The sequence below is a fragment of the Nerophis lumbriciformis genome, linkage group LG23, assembly GCF_033978685.3.
Source record: "Nerophis lumbriciformis linkage group LG23, RoL_Nlum_v2.1, whole genome shotgun sequence".
Taxonomy (NCBI): Eukaryota; Metazoa; Chordata; class Actinopteri; order Syngnathiformes; family Syngnathidae; genus Nerophis; species Nerophis lumbriciformis.
Window position 1 is genome coordinate 39599161 of NC_084570.2, and position 16667 is coordinate 39615827.

The window sequence follows — 16667 nt, forward strand, 5'->3', positions numbered from 1 at the left end:
TCAGGGCATACATACATTTTATATTTAACGTTTAAATCTCTGGAGTCTACATCAACTTCAGATCTATCACTCATTTCAAAATGTTTTTTTATGTTGTTTTTTTTGTTTGTTTGTTTTCCGCCCTTTTTTGTCAAACAAAACTATGTTTTTTGTGGCAAACACACAAAATATGCAAAATCTTCCACCAAAAATATTTTTCAAAGTGGAATATTTGATGTGAAGTAATCAGAACCTTTGATAGGTCAATAATTCATAATAACATTGATTTTGATTCAATATTATGTTTTGAGCAATGACCGTTTGAAAAAAAAACCAAAAAACTTTGTTTTATTAGTCAACATTGCAACTGTTTCTAAATTACATTTCACCTGTAAGCTTTTTTATTTCACTTTTGTTATGTTTTTGTTTATTTTAATAGTATCTTTAGAATGTGCCATGGGCCTTTAAAACATTAGCTGTGGGCCGCAAATGGTTAAAAAAAAAAAATCTGCGTCCTTTCTGATTTCAATGCGTAAAAAGACACACAAAGTGCGGTAACGCCAACACCGCTTGACAGTATGATAAAATAAGTCCCACTTATATTTTGTAACATTCCCAGTTTTGGAAAAAAGTGCAGAGGTAGAAATATTAAAAATAACCTCTTGTATATAATGTAAACATAAATAATGCCTCAAAACAAGTTACCGTATTTTCCGCACTATAAGGCGCACTGGATTATTAGCCGCACCTTCAATGAATTACATATTTCATAACTTTGTCCACCAATAAGCCGCCCCGGATTATAAGCCGCGCCTACGCTGCGCTAAAGGGAATGTCAAAAAAACAGTCAGATAGTTCAGTCAAACTTTAATAATATATTGAAAACCAGCATTCTAACAACTCTGTCCCAAAATGTACGCAAATGTGCAATCACAAACATAGTAAAATTCAAAATGGTGTAGAGCAATAGCAACATAATGTTGCTCGAACGTTAATGTCACAACACACAAAATAAACATAGCGCTCACCTTCTGAAGTTATTCTTCATTCGTAAATCCTTCGAATTCTTCGTCTTCGGTGTCCGAATTGAAAAGTTGCGCAAGCGTGGTATCCAAAATGGCCGGTTCCGTCTCGTCGAAGTCATCGGAGTCAGTGTCGCTGTTGTTCTGTGAATCCTGCCTTCCGGAAAGCTCGGACCACAGTTGTGACCGAAATATCTGCCCAGGCATTTACGATCCACTGGCAAATGTTGGCGTATGTCGTCCGGCGCTGTCTGCCCGTCTTAGTGAAGGTGTGTTCGCCTTCGGAGCTGTGTGAAAAAAGCCACCCGGCCTCTTCGCGTAAACTTCCCTTAACCACTCGCTCATCTTTTCTTCATCCATCCATCCCTTCGAGTTAGCTTTTATGATGACGCCGGCTGGAAAGGTCTCTTTTGGCAAGGTCTTCCTTTTGAATATCACCATGGGTGGAAGTTAGCATGGCAAGCTAGAACCACAGTGAAGGATGACTTCTCATTCCCTGTGGTGCGAATATTCACCGTACGTGCTCCCGTTCCACAGTGCGGTTCACAGGAATATCAGTTGCTGTGAAATACGGTAGTAATCCGTGTGCGGATGGAGAGATTGCGTCTTTTTATGAACCGGATCCTTTTCGCTTAGTAGGAGCCATTTTGTGGTCTTTACAGATGTAAACAGGAAATGAAACGTACGGTGATATCCGCGCGTTTTTTCTTCTTCTTCCGGGGGCGGGCGGTAGCTTACAGTAGAAGAAGAAGCGCTTCCTGTTCTATGGGGGCGGGTGCTTACCTTGGCGGTTGCTTGCGTAGAAGAAGAAGCGCTTCCTGTTCTACCGGGAAAAAAGATGGCGGCTGTTTACCGAAGTTGCGAGATCGAAACTTTATGAAAATGAATCGTAATAAAGCGCACCGGGTTATAAGGCGCACTGTTAGCTTTTGAGAAAATTTGTGGTTTTTAGGTGCGCCTTATAGTGCGGAAAATACGGTAAGTAAATTCAAGCAAAAAACAGCAGACGAGCTCTCGCCCTGCACAGCTGTTTTGTGCTTTGTAGTGTCGATATGGGCTTGTAGATCTTTATTTGCCACGGATATATACCTTCCTGCTTTGTACACAGTGCATTCTGCCTTCCATGTGTCACGGCCAGGACCAAAACACAGATACTTTTCCCGCAAATCATCCGTGAAGTTACATTTACGTTTCCGCTTCTCTCTTGTGTTCTGTCTGTCTCTCCACTGTCTCGCTCTCTCGCTCTCGGTCTCCGCCCCTCCCTCACGAATGTTGCTGCGTGCGCACACCTTCACAATTTGTTTTGTTTTTAACCCCTTCTTAACCCTGGATGTACATTGAAAATACATGCAACTCTAACTCTAAATACTGGACATTTGAGGCATTTAAGAAACCCCGCCCGGACAGCCCCGCAAAAGAGGACATGTCCGGGGAAAAGAGAACACATGGTCATTGTTATACAAAATGATGATACTGTATTTGATAAAAATGTCCTAAAAGTATAACACAAGTACCTTGACTTCTCATCCCCAGTGTGTTAGCCAACATGCTAGTGCACTGACTATGTTAGCGGGTTCAAACGTCCTCCCTGAGGGACGACCACACGCTGTGTTAGTCAGTCAGTCAGGTCGTGGGAAGATGGAGCGGATGTGTGTGTGTGTGTGTGTGTGTGTCTGAGGACGTGTGTGTGTGTTTTTGTGTGTCTGAGGATGTGTGTGTTTGCGTGTGTGTTTTTGTGTGTCTGAGGACGTGTGTGTGTGTTTGTGTTCGTGTGTTTTTGTGTGTCTGAGGACGTGTGTGTGTTTACGTGTGTGTGTTTTTATGCCTGAGGACGTGTGTGTTTGCGTGTGTGTGTGTATTTGTGTGCGTGTTTTTGTGTGTGCGTGTGTTTTGTGTGTCTGAGGATGTGTGTGTGTTTTTGTGTTTGTGTGTTTTTATGTCTGTGGACGTGTGTTTGCGTGTGCGTGTATTTGTGTGTGTGTTTTTGTGTGTCTGAGGACGCGTGTGTGTGTGTGTGTGTGTGTGAGGATGTGTGTGTGTGTGTGTGTGTGTGTGAGAGGATGTGTGTGTGTGTGTGTGTGTGTGTGTCATATCAGTACTAATAGTACAAAATGTAGAAAATAAAATGTTTTATTTTTTACACTTTGTACTAGGGTTGTACACTATAGTGATATCAGTATAGTACTGTATTGTACAGTATAGTGGTATCAGTATTAGGGATGTCCGATAATATCGGACTGCCGATTTATCAGCTGATAAAGCTTTAAAATGCAATTTCGGAAATTATCGGTATCGGTTTCAAAATTATCGGTATCGGTTTCAAAAAGTAAAATGTATGACTTTTTAAAACGCCGAATGACAAACACATTTCGGGAGAACATCCGCACCGTAACACAACATAAACACAACAGAACAAATACCCAGAACCCCTTGCAGCACTAACTCTTCCGGGACGCTACAATATACACCCCCCTCCTTTTGCTTGACAGTCTTTCTGTTGGGCCATTTAGGTTGCAGATTTTTCTCGAGCGTAGGGAGACTTGTTCGAATCTTCCTCCCCATCATCAGTTCTGCTGGGCTAACTCCTGTGGTAGTGCAGGGAGTCGAACGATAGCACATGAGAGCTACCAGTGGATCGTCCTGTCGGAGGATTCTCTTTGCTGTCTGCACTGCTCTTTCTGCATGGCCGTTTCCTTGACGGTGGTGAGGACTAGACGTAATGTGTCTGGAGCCCAGTTGTCGTGCCAACTCCTGGAATTCCGCACTGGAGAATTGAGGGCCGTTGTCACTCACCACCTCGTCCGGGATACCAAACCTAGCGAAGGTTGTTTTCAGTCTCTGAATAACCTGAGCGCTGGTTGTTGATGGTAGATGCAGGATTACTAGGTACCGTGAATAGTAATCAGATATCACCAGATAGTCGTGCTTGTTGTGTTCGCAAAGGTCAAGAGCAATTCGTTTCCATGGACGGTCTGGCAGGGGTGTGGAGATGAGTGGCTCCTTCTGCTGAGCTCGCTTCTGCTCCCGACAGGTCCTGCACGACTCTACTATGTTCTTAAGTCCTACAGAGAGTCCTGGCCACCAAACCGATGTTTTGGCCCTTTCTCTGAACTTTGTGAGCCCTTGATGTCCATCGTGTATTTTCTGCAAAATATCTGCTCTTAATGACTTCGGAATAACAATTCTGTTTCCTCGTGTGACCAAGCCATCAGCTTCTGATAGTTCATTTTTCAATTTCAGAAAGTCTCTGGCACACGGTGGGACATTAGCAATGTGTTCTGGCCATCCTGACCTGATTAGTTTGATGACAGCCTGTAGCTGGCTGTCGGCCATTGTTGTTGTCCTGATGCTCTCCATTCTGGTTGGAGATGCTGGGATGCCCTGCGTCACTGTGGCTACGTAGCACGCCACATCATCCTGAGTGTCAGTCTCTCCTTTTGTGGGTATTTTTGGGCTACGAGACAGGGCATCGGCAACTACAAGAGTTTTCCCTGGCACATATTCTGCTACCGGTTTGTACCTCAGGAGTCTCATCAGTAACCGCTGACATCTTAAAGGAACATTGTCCAGACTTCTATAGTTGACGAGCAGTACTAATGGTTTGTGATCGATCTCAAGCCTGAACTGATCCAAGCCGCAAACATACTTGTCAAATTTTTCACAGGCCCATACACCAGCCAGACACTCTTTCTCAATCTAGGCGTAACGTGTTTCGGCTTCAGTGAGACGTCTGGAGCAGTAGGCTACTGGCTTCCACTCCTCTCCATGGAGTTGGAGCAGTACACCCCCCAGGCTGTAACTACTGGCATCGGCGTACACAGCTGTGGGCTTGGCAACATCGTAGAACGAAAGGACCGGTGCTGTTGTCAGCATCTCCTTAATGTGCTCAAATGCTGCCTGCTGTGTGTGGCTCCAGGTCCAGATGCCCCTGTTTTTCAAAAGCTCGTATAATGGTTGACCTATTGTGGATAGGCTAGGAACATACCTTCCCAGGTAGTTCACCATGCCCAGAACTATTTTAAGCTCCTGGACATTTCTTGGTGGGGCCAGCTGTCGAATGGCCTCAACTTTGTCAGGGTTGGGTCTGATCCCTGACTGATCGATGAGGTGTCCCAAAAACGTAGTTGGCTTTGTCTGAGGGAGCATTTGTCTTTATTGAGCTTCAGGCCTGCTGATTCAACGCCTTTTCGAGTCTAATGTCATGCTGTTCCATCGAGGTCCCATAGGCCAGGATGTCATCCATAAAAACTTCAACACCTTCCAGCCCTTGCAGTGTCTCCAGCATTTTTCGCTGGAAGATTTCCGGTGCACTGGTGATCCCGAATGGTAATCTCTTAAAACAGTATATGCCAAACGGTGTAATAAAAGTTGTTAGCCTGCAGCTGTCTGAGTGCAGCGGGATCTGCCAGAACCCACTCGCAGCATCAAGAGAGGAGAACACCGTTGCTCAACTTAGCTTGGCAGTGATCTCATCCGAGGTAGGTAAGATATAACGCTCTCTTTTGTCTGAATTGTTTAGCCGTTTCAAGTCTGCACATATCCTGGCTTTGCCAGTATTCTTCTTCAGAACGGGTACCATTGGTGCACACCATTCAGTTGGCTGTGTAACTGGCTCTGTGATGCCGTTATACTCCATCCTGTGTAGTTCGTCTTTGACTTTTTGTAATATTGGGAAGGGCACACGTCGTGCGAAATGAACAGCATACGGTTGGGCACCATCTTTCAGCTGTATTCTAACTGGTTCAGTGTTTAGTGTGCTGTGCTCACCGTAAGCCTGCTGATGTCCTGTGGTGGTGTGTGTCACTTCGTCAACTCGTCGCACCAAGTTCATTCTGACTGACAGGGACCGGCTGAGTAGATTGTTTACACTACTGCTGCGCACCACGTATGCTTTGAAGGGGTAATCCTTCCCTTTGTAGCTAACTGTTGCTTTAAATCGGCCCAGACACAACAGTTCACCTCCTGGGCTGTCCAGAGGAATGTCAGCAGGTTCCAGTGCTCTCAGTGGGGTGAGTGTGTGAAACCCATCCTCACTTAATACACTGACATCAGTTCCTGTGTCAATTTTAAATTCCATTGGGATTAAATCCACCTGTAGTTGAACAGTCCACTGTTCTTTCTCATATCCACTGCACACTGAACCTAAGAAATAGGATGTTTGTTCAACATGCCCAGTTTCTGTGACTTCATTCACTGACTTGTTGCTGTTGTGACACTCTGGCCCAATGTCCGATTTTATGGCAGTTGTGGCAAGTAGCTTTTCTTGCCGGGCATTTCCCCTCTCTGCCATGCTCAGCTTTCCCGCATTTTCCACATTTATTTTCATTCCCCCATTTTCTGTCTTTTGTCTTGCCTTGTTGTTGTTTCCAATGATTTTGTTGTTTGTAACGCACCTCTTGTACTGATCCCATCTTGTCTCCCTGCAGGTTTACTTTTGTCGCAACCTCCTCTGTCGGCCTGACAGTCTGTATTGTCAGTGCGAGCGTTAGGTCCGCCATTAGCTGTAGCCTGCGTGAGAGCTCCTTGTCAATTATCCCGACGATAATACGGTCGCGGATATTTTCAACCCGGCAGGCACCGAACTCACAGTGCTCTGATAGATCGTACAGGGATCTGATAAAACACTCTGCCTTCTCCTGAGGCTGCTGGACACGCTGGTGAAAACATGCCCTCTCGTGGATAATATTCCTCCTCGGGAAAAAATACTCGTCAAACTTTTTCACCACGCGGTAAAAGTTGTTTCTATGTCCGTCTTCGGCAAAGGTGAACGATTTATATATATTTTCTGCTTCGTTGCCCATTGCATAAATCAGGCAGCTCACCTGCACGTTTCCATCCTCATTGTTGAGTTTTGTCGCTAGCAGTGTTGGGTTAGTTACTGAAAACCAGTAACTAGTTACAGTTACTAGTTACTTTATTTCAAAAGTAACTCAGTTACTAACTCAGTTACTTACACCAAAAAGTAATGCGTTACTGTGAAAAGTAACTATTTAGTTACTTCTTTTTTTCTTCTTTTTTTTTTAAAGCTCCCATTAATGCCCTTTTTGCCTTCATTTCAGTACTGTTATTGCACTGGAGAATAATACAATGTGTTGATCAACTTGACATGCATTTTTATTTTCCTTTTAACATAATTAATGAAAATCAGTGCAACATAAAAAGGCATTCCTCCTTTCTTTAAACTTGGACCAATGACCATTAATAAAAAACAAGTTTAAGTGCAACATAAGAAGAAACATCATCTTCCTTGAAACATAGGTAGTGAAATAAAGGCTGACATCTGGAGTGATGCTGCTGTCTTCCACACTTGGAGCCATGGATTGTAGAATACTTGTTTTCAGTGGCAGGATCAGTGACACAGATGGTGAAGTTTCAGTGCTCAGTAGAGATGGAACACTTTTGAGGGGTTTAAGCACCTGGAGGACCTCATCTGCCACTCTCACATCATCATCAGACAGGGTGACATTTGTCTTCAGGGTGTTGTGGGTCAATGCAGAGTATATAGCTGCCTGCTGCTCCAACATATCATAAGTGGAGTTCCACCTCGTTGGGACATCATGTATGAGCAGGCAGCTTTAGCATTTCTTGCTTTGTCTTAAGCACATGAGCAGCTGTTGTGCTTGGGTGGAAGTAAGAAACCTTCCTGATCCTCCCAAAGAGGCGCTCCATCCTATTGACTGAGATTCCCTTCTGTGATGCCAAATTCACTACATGTGCAAAGCACCTATCTGTGGTCCCAGTCCTGCCTCATTCTCTGTAATTATTTGATTTTTGGCATTATCACGTGTGACTGGGATATCTTTATATTCCATTCCTCCACTGCTTGTGTCAGTACCTGCGCAAGGTGACTCTCGTAGAGGGGGCGTGTCTTCTCATCTCCCAGTCTGCTGTGATGAAGTGAGCGCTTATAGTTCCGCTGGACGTCCACCCGTCTGTCATGAGCGCAACAGATGATGCTCGGGATAGTTCATCCACAACTTTTTTCTTCTCCTGCTCATAAAGATCTGACACAATCTTATCGCTGAAGTGGGTGCGCGACGGGATGTCGTAACGTGGTTCAAGCACGTTCAGCATGTGTTTAAAACCCTCGTTTTGCACAACCGAGTCTGCACTTATAAACACACCGATTCAATGGCGCGTGTGTGGACTGAACGTGCCAACAACTTTTTTTTTTGTTTCACGTGTGTGCCTCCCCACACCCACACCCACACACTAGAGATGCGCGGATAGGCAATTTATCTCATCCGCAACCGCGTCAGAAAGTCGTCATCCATCCGCCATCCACCCGATGTAACGTTTGATCAAAACTGCATCCGCCCGCCATCCGCCCGTTGTTATATATCTAATATTAATTAAAAAAAAAAAAAAGGGTGAAAACTACGCGAATTGCACCTTGTGCAGACAAAATTTTTCGATCGGACACGGAGGAATTAGCGATGTAAAAGACCACGTTGGGACAAAAAAACACAAGTCTAATGCCGTTGCTAGCGATACAAGTGGAAAACTTTCAACGTTTTTCGTCGCCCAAACAGATTCTTTGGATGTGATAAATGCCGAAGTTTTATTTACGGAGGCAATAATTGAGCATGGACTTCCAATCGCACTGGCTGATCACATGGGACAGTTAATAATGTAATGCAACCTTTAAAAATCATTACGCGGTGATCGCGATCCCAAAAATAAACTTTTCTTGCATGATAATGTCCAGAAAATTTCGCTTTATATAACTATAGAGTCCTTTTAACGAATGAGTTTGATGGTTTATCACAAACCTTAAATGAAATTCCATGGCCACCGTCCTGCTCTCTATATCAACCAGGGTGAGCCCCACCCCTTTCGTGAGCGCACTGTGCGCGGAGTGACCCCTGTTACGCGCCCCCGGCAACAGGGGTGGCAAGCAGGTAAGCTGCGCGGGCGGAGCGCGCGGAGTGACCCATGTTACGAGCCCCCGGCCACGGGGGTGGCGGGCAGGTAAGCTGCTTACCTGCTGCGCGTGACGCCGGCCGCGGCGAAAGCGGACGAGGCGGGGTGTCGGTGCGGTGGGCGCGGTAGTGACCCTGGACGTGCGTCGGGCCCTTCTCGCGGATCGCCTCAGCTACGGCTCCCGGTGGGGCCCTCTCGGGGGAAGGGGCCTCGGTCCCGGACCCCGGCGAGGCGTCCCTTCTCCGCTCCGTAAAAGTGTCCATCTCTTTTCTTTTTTTTTCTTCTGTTGTGGCATATGCTGCAGGTGCCTGCTCGTTTTTCGTATGTGGGTAACAACATTTAACTATGTGTATATATTTCCCAATTGGTTTAACTGCCACCCGCAAAAAAACAAACAAAAAAAACAAAAACAAAAAAAATATCTAATTAATCCGCCCGACCCGACCCGCGAGCGGATAAAATCTTATTTTTTTTAATTTCATCCGCCCGATCCGCGGATAATCCGCGGACTCCGCGGTTGTGTCCGCAAACCGCGCATCTCTACCACACACACATAGACCGCGCCTCTTTTCTTCTCTCCGGCTTGTGACAGAGGAAGATTCAGAAGAACTTCTGTTTCTAGCCGATACTACATCAAAAGTAACGTAAAAATAACGCAGTAACGCATCATGTAGTAACGGTAACTAAATTACTGAATAAAAAAAAAATAACGCGTTAGATTACTAGTTACCGCCGAAACTAACGGCGTTACAGTAACGCATTACTTTGTAACGCGTTAGTCCCAACACTGGTCGCTAGTCTGTATCGCTCAAAGCGCTGTCTCCAATCTAGCCATTCCTTTGCCATGTCGTCTATCTCCGTCTTAAATTGATCTTCGTGACTCACGGACCACTTCTGACACCATGTTGTGACACTCTTAAACAGGGCAATACTGCCATCTACTGTACATGCATATGTAACATAGTGTAGTAGACCTAAGTATTCATTAAGTACCACCATAATGACAACATTAAAATACAGTAGTGTAATGTACCTAAGTATTCATTAAGTACCACCATAATGACCAACATCAAATACAGTAGTGTAGTAGACCTAAATATTCATTAAGTACCACCATAATGACAACATTAAAATACGGTGGTGTAGTAGACCTAAGTATTCATCATAATGACAACATTAAATAAAGTAGTGTAGTACACTTAAGTATTCATTAAGTACCACTATAATGACCAACCATAAAATACAGTAGCATAATAGACCTAAGTATTCATTAAGTACCACCATAATGACAACATTAAAATACAGTAGTGTAGTAGACCTAAGTATTCATTAAGTACCACCATAACGACAACATTAAAATACAGTAGTATAGTAGACCTAAGTATTCATTAAGTACCACCATAACGACAACATTAAAATACAGTAGTATAGTAGACCTAAGTATTCATTAAGTACCACCATAATGACAACATTAAATACAGTAGTGTAGTAGACCTAAGTATTCATTAAGTACCACCATAATGACAACATTAAAATACGGTGGTGTAGTAGACCTCAGTATCATCATAATGACAACATTAAATACAGTAGTGTAGTACACCTAAGTATTCATTAAGTACCACTATAATGACCAACCATAAAATACAGTAGCATAGTAGACCTAAGTATTCATTAAGTACCACCATAACGACAAAATTAAAATACAGTAGTGTAGTAGACCTAAGTATTCATTAAGTACCACCATAACGACAACATTAAAATACAGTAGTATAGTAGACCTAAGTATTCATTAAGTACCACCATAATGACAACATTAAAATACAGTAGTGTAGTAGACCTAAGTATTCATTAAGTACCACCATAACGACACAATTAAAATACAGTAGTGTAGTAGACCTAAGTATTCATTAAGTACCACCATAACGACAACATTAAAATACAGTAGTATAGTAGACCTAAGTATTCATTAAGTACCACCATAATGACAACATTAAATACAGTAGTGTAGTAGACCTAAGTATTCATTAAGTACCACCATAATGACAACATTAAAATACGGTGGTGTAGTAGACCTAAGTATCATCATAATGACAACATTAAATACAGTAGTGTAGTACACCTAAGTATTCATTAAGTACCACTATAATGACCAACCATAAAATACAGTAGCATAGTAGACCTAAGTATTCATTAAGTACCACCATAACGACAAAATTAAAATACAGTAGTGTAGTAGACCTAAGTATTCATTAAGTACCACCATAACGACAACATTAAAATACAGTAGTATAGTAGACCTAAGTATTCATTAAGTACCACCATAATGACAACATTAAATACAGTAGTGTAGTAGACCTAAGTTTTCATTAAGTAGCACCAGCATGACAACCTTAGAATACAGTAGTGTAATAGACCTAAGTATTCATTAAGTACCACCATAATGACAATATTAAATACAGTAGTGTAGTAGACCTAAGTATTCATTAAGTACCACCATAATGACCAACATCAAATACAGTAGTGTAGTAGACCTAAGTATTCATTAAGTACCACCACAATGACAACATTAAAATACAGTAGTGTAGTAGACCTAAGTATTCATTCAGTACCACCATAATGACAACATTAAATACAGTAGTGTTGTAGACCTACGTATTCATTAAGTACCACCATAATGACAACATTAAAATAGAGTACTGTAGTAGAACTAAGTATTCATTAAGTACCACCATAATGATAACATTAAAATACAGTAGTGTAGTAGGTCTAAGTATTCATTAAAAACAATGCAGAGGTTTTATTCGACAAGCATATTTCCTGGTTTTGTCCACTGTAACTGTAACATTACACACAGTTTGAACAGTAACACTGTGTTTGAATATAGGAAATAAAACACTTTGGCCACCTTTAGATGGAGCCTAAGTGCCCCAGTTTAACAATCACTGGTCTGGAAATGTAAGCATTGAAAGCAAAAACTGTATGATTTATTTTTAACACTTTTATGGATCCCTAATTATTTTAGTGGGATTTTCTTTTGAAAGAGTCATTGATCATAAAATAATAATGAATCATAATGGACGTTGTTATGAATGATTGATTATTATTTAAGGTTCTAATGACTTCACTTCAGATAATCCATGGGACATTATTGCACATTTTGTGTTTTTGTCGTATAAAAGAGTTTTGTCAACGTTATGTTGACAAAAAGACCTGAAGTTGATATGGAAATGTAAGCCTTCAATAAAAAAAATTCTATAAAATAAATGACTTATTTTAAACTTTTTTATGCCTGAGACGCTTTTGAGTCCCCGGGACCAAACTTGTGTTAAAAAAATATATAAATTGGATTTAAAACAGAAAAATATGACAAACTAGATGAGTGTGAATGCTCCAATGCTGAAGTGGAAGTGAAATGCTGACAGAATGTAGTATAAATGTAAGAATAGTTTGAATGTTGGAATAGTTTGAAAGATAAAGCATTTTAATTTCCAGGAAAACCGGAATTAGGTTTGGAACTTGGGAAAGTGTTAGTTGGGTGTGTTGATGTTGGAATTGTTTGAATAGGTTGAAAAATGTGGGAATTGTGCAACTTGGAAAAACGTCCCATTAATTCAAATTGGAACTTCCTGGAATTTTGGGAAAAGCTGAATTTTTTTTGAAAATGATTAGAAGTATATATGTCCTGAATGAGCTGAATTGGTTGGTGTTGGAATTGTTTAAATCGGTCAAGAAATGTTGAAGCAGCAAATGGTATTAGGGAATTTCGGGAAAATAGGGAATTAAAAAAAAATATGGTTCAGAAACGTGATTGTTCTGAATAAGTTGAAATGGTTGAAGTTGAAAATTTTCAAATCGGTCGAGAGATGTTGAAGTAGTAACATGTTGAATTGAGAAATGGCATTACGGAATTCTTGGAATTTTGGGAAAACCGGGAATTTTTCCAGTTCAAAAAACAACTTTGTTTTTTGTCCTGAATATGAGGAATGTTTTGACTGTAGAATTGTTGAATTGCGTTGAAAAATGTGGAAGGAGTAGTCGACAGTAAAAAGGGTGGATATAGGGCTTTGGAAAACCAGGAAATCTGGAAAATCCTGGAAGTTTTTGGAGCTTGGAAAAAAGTAGCTGAAATTTCCAGGATTGTGGAATGTGTTGAAGGTGGAACAGTTGAAATATGTTGAAAAATGTGGAAGGACTAGTTGACAGTAAAAAGGGTGGATATAGGGCTTTGGAAAACCAGGAAATATGGAAAATCCTGGAATTATTTTGAGCTTGGAAAAAAATGTTTTGACGGTAGAATGGTTGAAATGCGTTGAAAAATGTGGAACAGTTAAAAGGGTGGATATAGGGCTTTGGAAAACCAGGAAGTATGGAAAATCCTGGAATTTTTTTGAACTTGGAAAAAAGTAGTTTACATTTCCAGGATGGTAGAATGTTTTGATGGTAGAATGGTTGAAATGGGTTGAAAAACGTGGAAGGCGTAGTCGACAGTAAAAAGGGTGGATATAGGGCTTTAAAAAAAAACAGGAAATTTGGAAAATCCTGGAAATTTTTGGAGCTTGGAAAAAAGGTAGCTTAAATTTCCAGGATCGTGGAATGTGTTGAAGGTGGAACGGTTGAAATACGTTGAAAAATGTGGGAGGAGTAGTCAACAGTAAAAAGGTGGATATAGGGCTTTGGAAAACCAGGAAATATGGAAAATCCTGGAATTTTTTTGAGATTGGAAAAAAATGTTTTGACAGTAGAATGGTTGAAATGCGTTGAAAAATGTGGAAGTAGTAGTCGACAGTTAAAAGGGTGGATATAGGGCTTTGGAAAACCAGGAAATCTGGAAAATCCTGGAATTTTTTGGAACTTGGAAAAAAGGTAGCTTAAATTTCCAGGATGGTGGAATGTTTTAACGGTTGAATGGTTGAAATATGTTGAAAAATGTGGAAAGAGTAGTCGACAGTAAAAAAGGGTGGATATAGGGCTTTGGAAAACCAGGAAATCTGGAAAGTCCTGGAATTTTTTTGAGCTTGGAAAATAGGTAGCTTAAATTTCCAGGATGGTGAAATGTGTTGAAAGTGGAACGGTTGAAATACGTTGAAAAATGTGGAAGGAGTAGTCAACAGTAAAAAGGGTGGATATAGGGCTTTGGAAAACCAGGAAATCTGGAAAATCCTGGAATTTTTTTGAGCTTGGAAAAAAGTGGTTTACATTTCTAGGATGGTGGAATATGTTGAAGGTGGAATAGTTGAAATGTGTTGAAAAATGTGGAAATGGTGGAAGTTTGAAAAATGGCCAATTAATTTTGGATGGGAAAAATGTCCCGGAAAACCTGGAATTCTGGGAAATCTGGGAATTTTTGGAATTTGTCAAAAGAAAGCCTGCGATTCCTGAATAGGCTGAACAGTTTGAAGTTGGAACGCTTTGAATCGGGTGAAAAATGTGGAAGGTAGAACGCGCCAAAATCTGTTTGGAGCATTCACTCAATGATCATTGTGTGAATGTTTGAGTTGTGGGTCCTCTAAGTCATTGTGTGTATGTTTGAATTGTGTGTCCTCTAAGTCGTTGTGTGAATGTTTGAATTGTGGGTCCTCTAAATCAATGTGTGAATGTTTGAATTGTGTGTCCTCTAAGTCATTGTGTGAATGTTTGAATTGTGTGTCTTCTAAGTCGTTGTGTGAATGTTTGAATTGTGGGTCCTCTAAGTCATTGTGTGAGCGTTTGAAATTGTGGGTCCTCTAAGTCATTGTGTCAATGTTTGAATTGTGTGTCCTCTAAGTCATTGTGTGAATGTTTGAATTGTGGGTCCTCTAAGTCATTGTGTGAATGTTTGAATTGTGGGTCCTCTAAGTCATTGTGTGAATGTTTGAATTGTGGGTCCTCTAAGTCATTGTGTGAATGTTTGAATTGTGGGTCCTCTAAGTCGTTGTGTGAATGTTTGAATTGTGGGTCCTCTAAGTCATTGTGTGAGCGTTTGAAATTGTGGGTCCTCTAAGTCATTGTGTCAATGTTTGAATTGTGTGTCCTCTAAGTCATTGTGTGAATGTTTGAATTGTGGGTCCTCTAAGTCATTGTGTGAATGTTTGAATTGTGGGTCCTCTAAGTCATTGTGTGAATGTTTGAATTGTGGGTCCTCTAAGTCATTGTGTGAATGTTTGAATTGTGGGTCCTCTAAGTCATTGTGTGAATGTTTGAATTGTGGGTCCTCTAAGTCATTGTGTGAATGTTTGAATTGTGGGTCCTCTAAGTCATTGTGTGAATGTTTGAATTGTGTGTCCTCTAAGTCATTGTGTGAATGTTTGAATTGTGTGTCTTCTAAGTCGTTGTGTGAATGTTTGAATTGTGGGTCCTCTAAGTCATTGTGTGAGCGTTAGAAATTGTGGGTCCTCTAAGTCATTGTGTCAATGTTTGAATTGTGGGTCCTCTAAGTCATTGTGTGAATGTTTGAATTGTGGGTCCTCTAAGTCATTGTGTGAATGTTTGAATTGTGGGTCCTCTAAGTCATTGTGTGAATGTTTGAATTGTGGGTCCTCTAAGTCATTGTGTGAATGTTTGAATTGTGGGTCCTCTAAGTCATTGTGTGAATGTTTGAATTGTGTGTCTTCTAAGTCGTTGTGTGAATGTTTGAATTGTGGGTCCTCTAAGTCATTGTGTGAGCGTTTGAAATTGTGGGTCCTCTAAGTCATTGTGTCAATGTTTGAATTGTGTGTCCTCTAAGTCATTGTGTGAATGTTTGAATTGTGGGTCCTCTAAGTCATTGTGTGAATGTTTGAATTGTGGGTCCTCTAAGTCATTGTGTGAATGTTTGAATTGTGGGTCCTCTAAGTCATTGTGTGAATGTTTGAATTGTGGGTCCTCTAAGTCATTGTGTGAATGTTTGAATTGTGGGTCCTCTAAGTCATTGTGTGAATGTTTGAATTGTGTGTCTTCTAAGTCGTTGTGTGAATGTTTGAATTGTGGGTCCTCTAAGTCATTGTGTGAGCGTTTGAAATTGTGGGTCCTCTAAGTCATTGTGTGAATGTTTGAATTGTGTGTCTTCTAAGTCGTTGTGTGAATGTTTGAATTGTGGGTCCTCTAAGTCATTGTGTGAATGTTTGAATTGTGGGTCCTCTAAGTCATTGTGTGAATGTTTGAATTGTGGGTCCTCTAAGTCATTGTGTGAATGTTTGAATTGTGTGTCTTCTAAGTCGTTGTGTGAATGTTTGAATTGTGGGTCCTCTAAGTCATTGTGTGAGCGTTTGAAATTGTGGGTCCTCTAAGTCATTGTGTGAATGTTTGAATTGTGTGTCTTCTAAGTCGTTGTGTGAATGTTTGAATTGTGGGTCCTCTAAGTCATTGTGTGAGCGTTTGAAATTGTGGGTCCTCTAAGTCATTGTGTCAATGTTTGAATTGTGTGTCCTCTAAGTCATTGTGTGAATGTTTGAATTGTGGGTCCTCTAAGTCATTGTGTGAATGTTTGAATTGTGGGTCCTCTAAGTCATTGTGTGAATGTTTGAATTGTGGGTCCTCTAAGTCATTGTGTGAATGTTTGAATTGTGGGTCCTCCAAGTCAAGTGTGTAACCAGAACAGTTCTGTGAGGCCCAGAGAAAAGTTGTATTTGCAAGCCAACATGTTGTGTCACATTTATGTTTGTGTTGTTAAGTCTTGACAATGAGAAACTTCAAAGTGTCTTTTGTGTTTGTCTTGTTTTGTCTGCTCAAAGACTTTCATCATTGTAATACTTGGCACCGCGGGGGGTACTTAATGGGCCTTTTGAA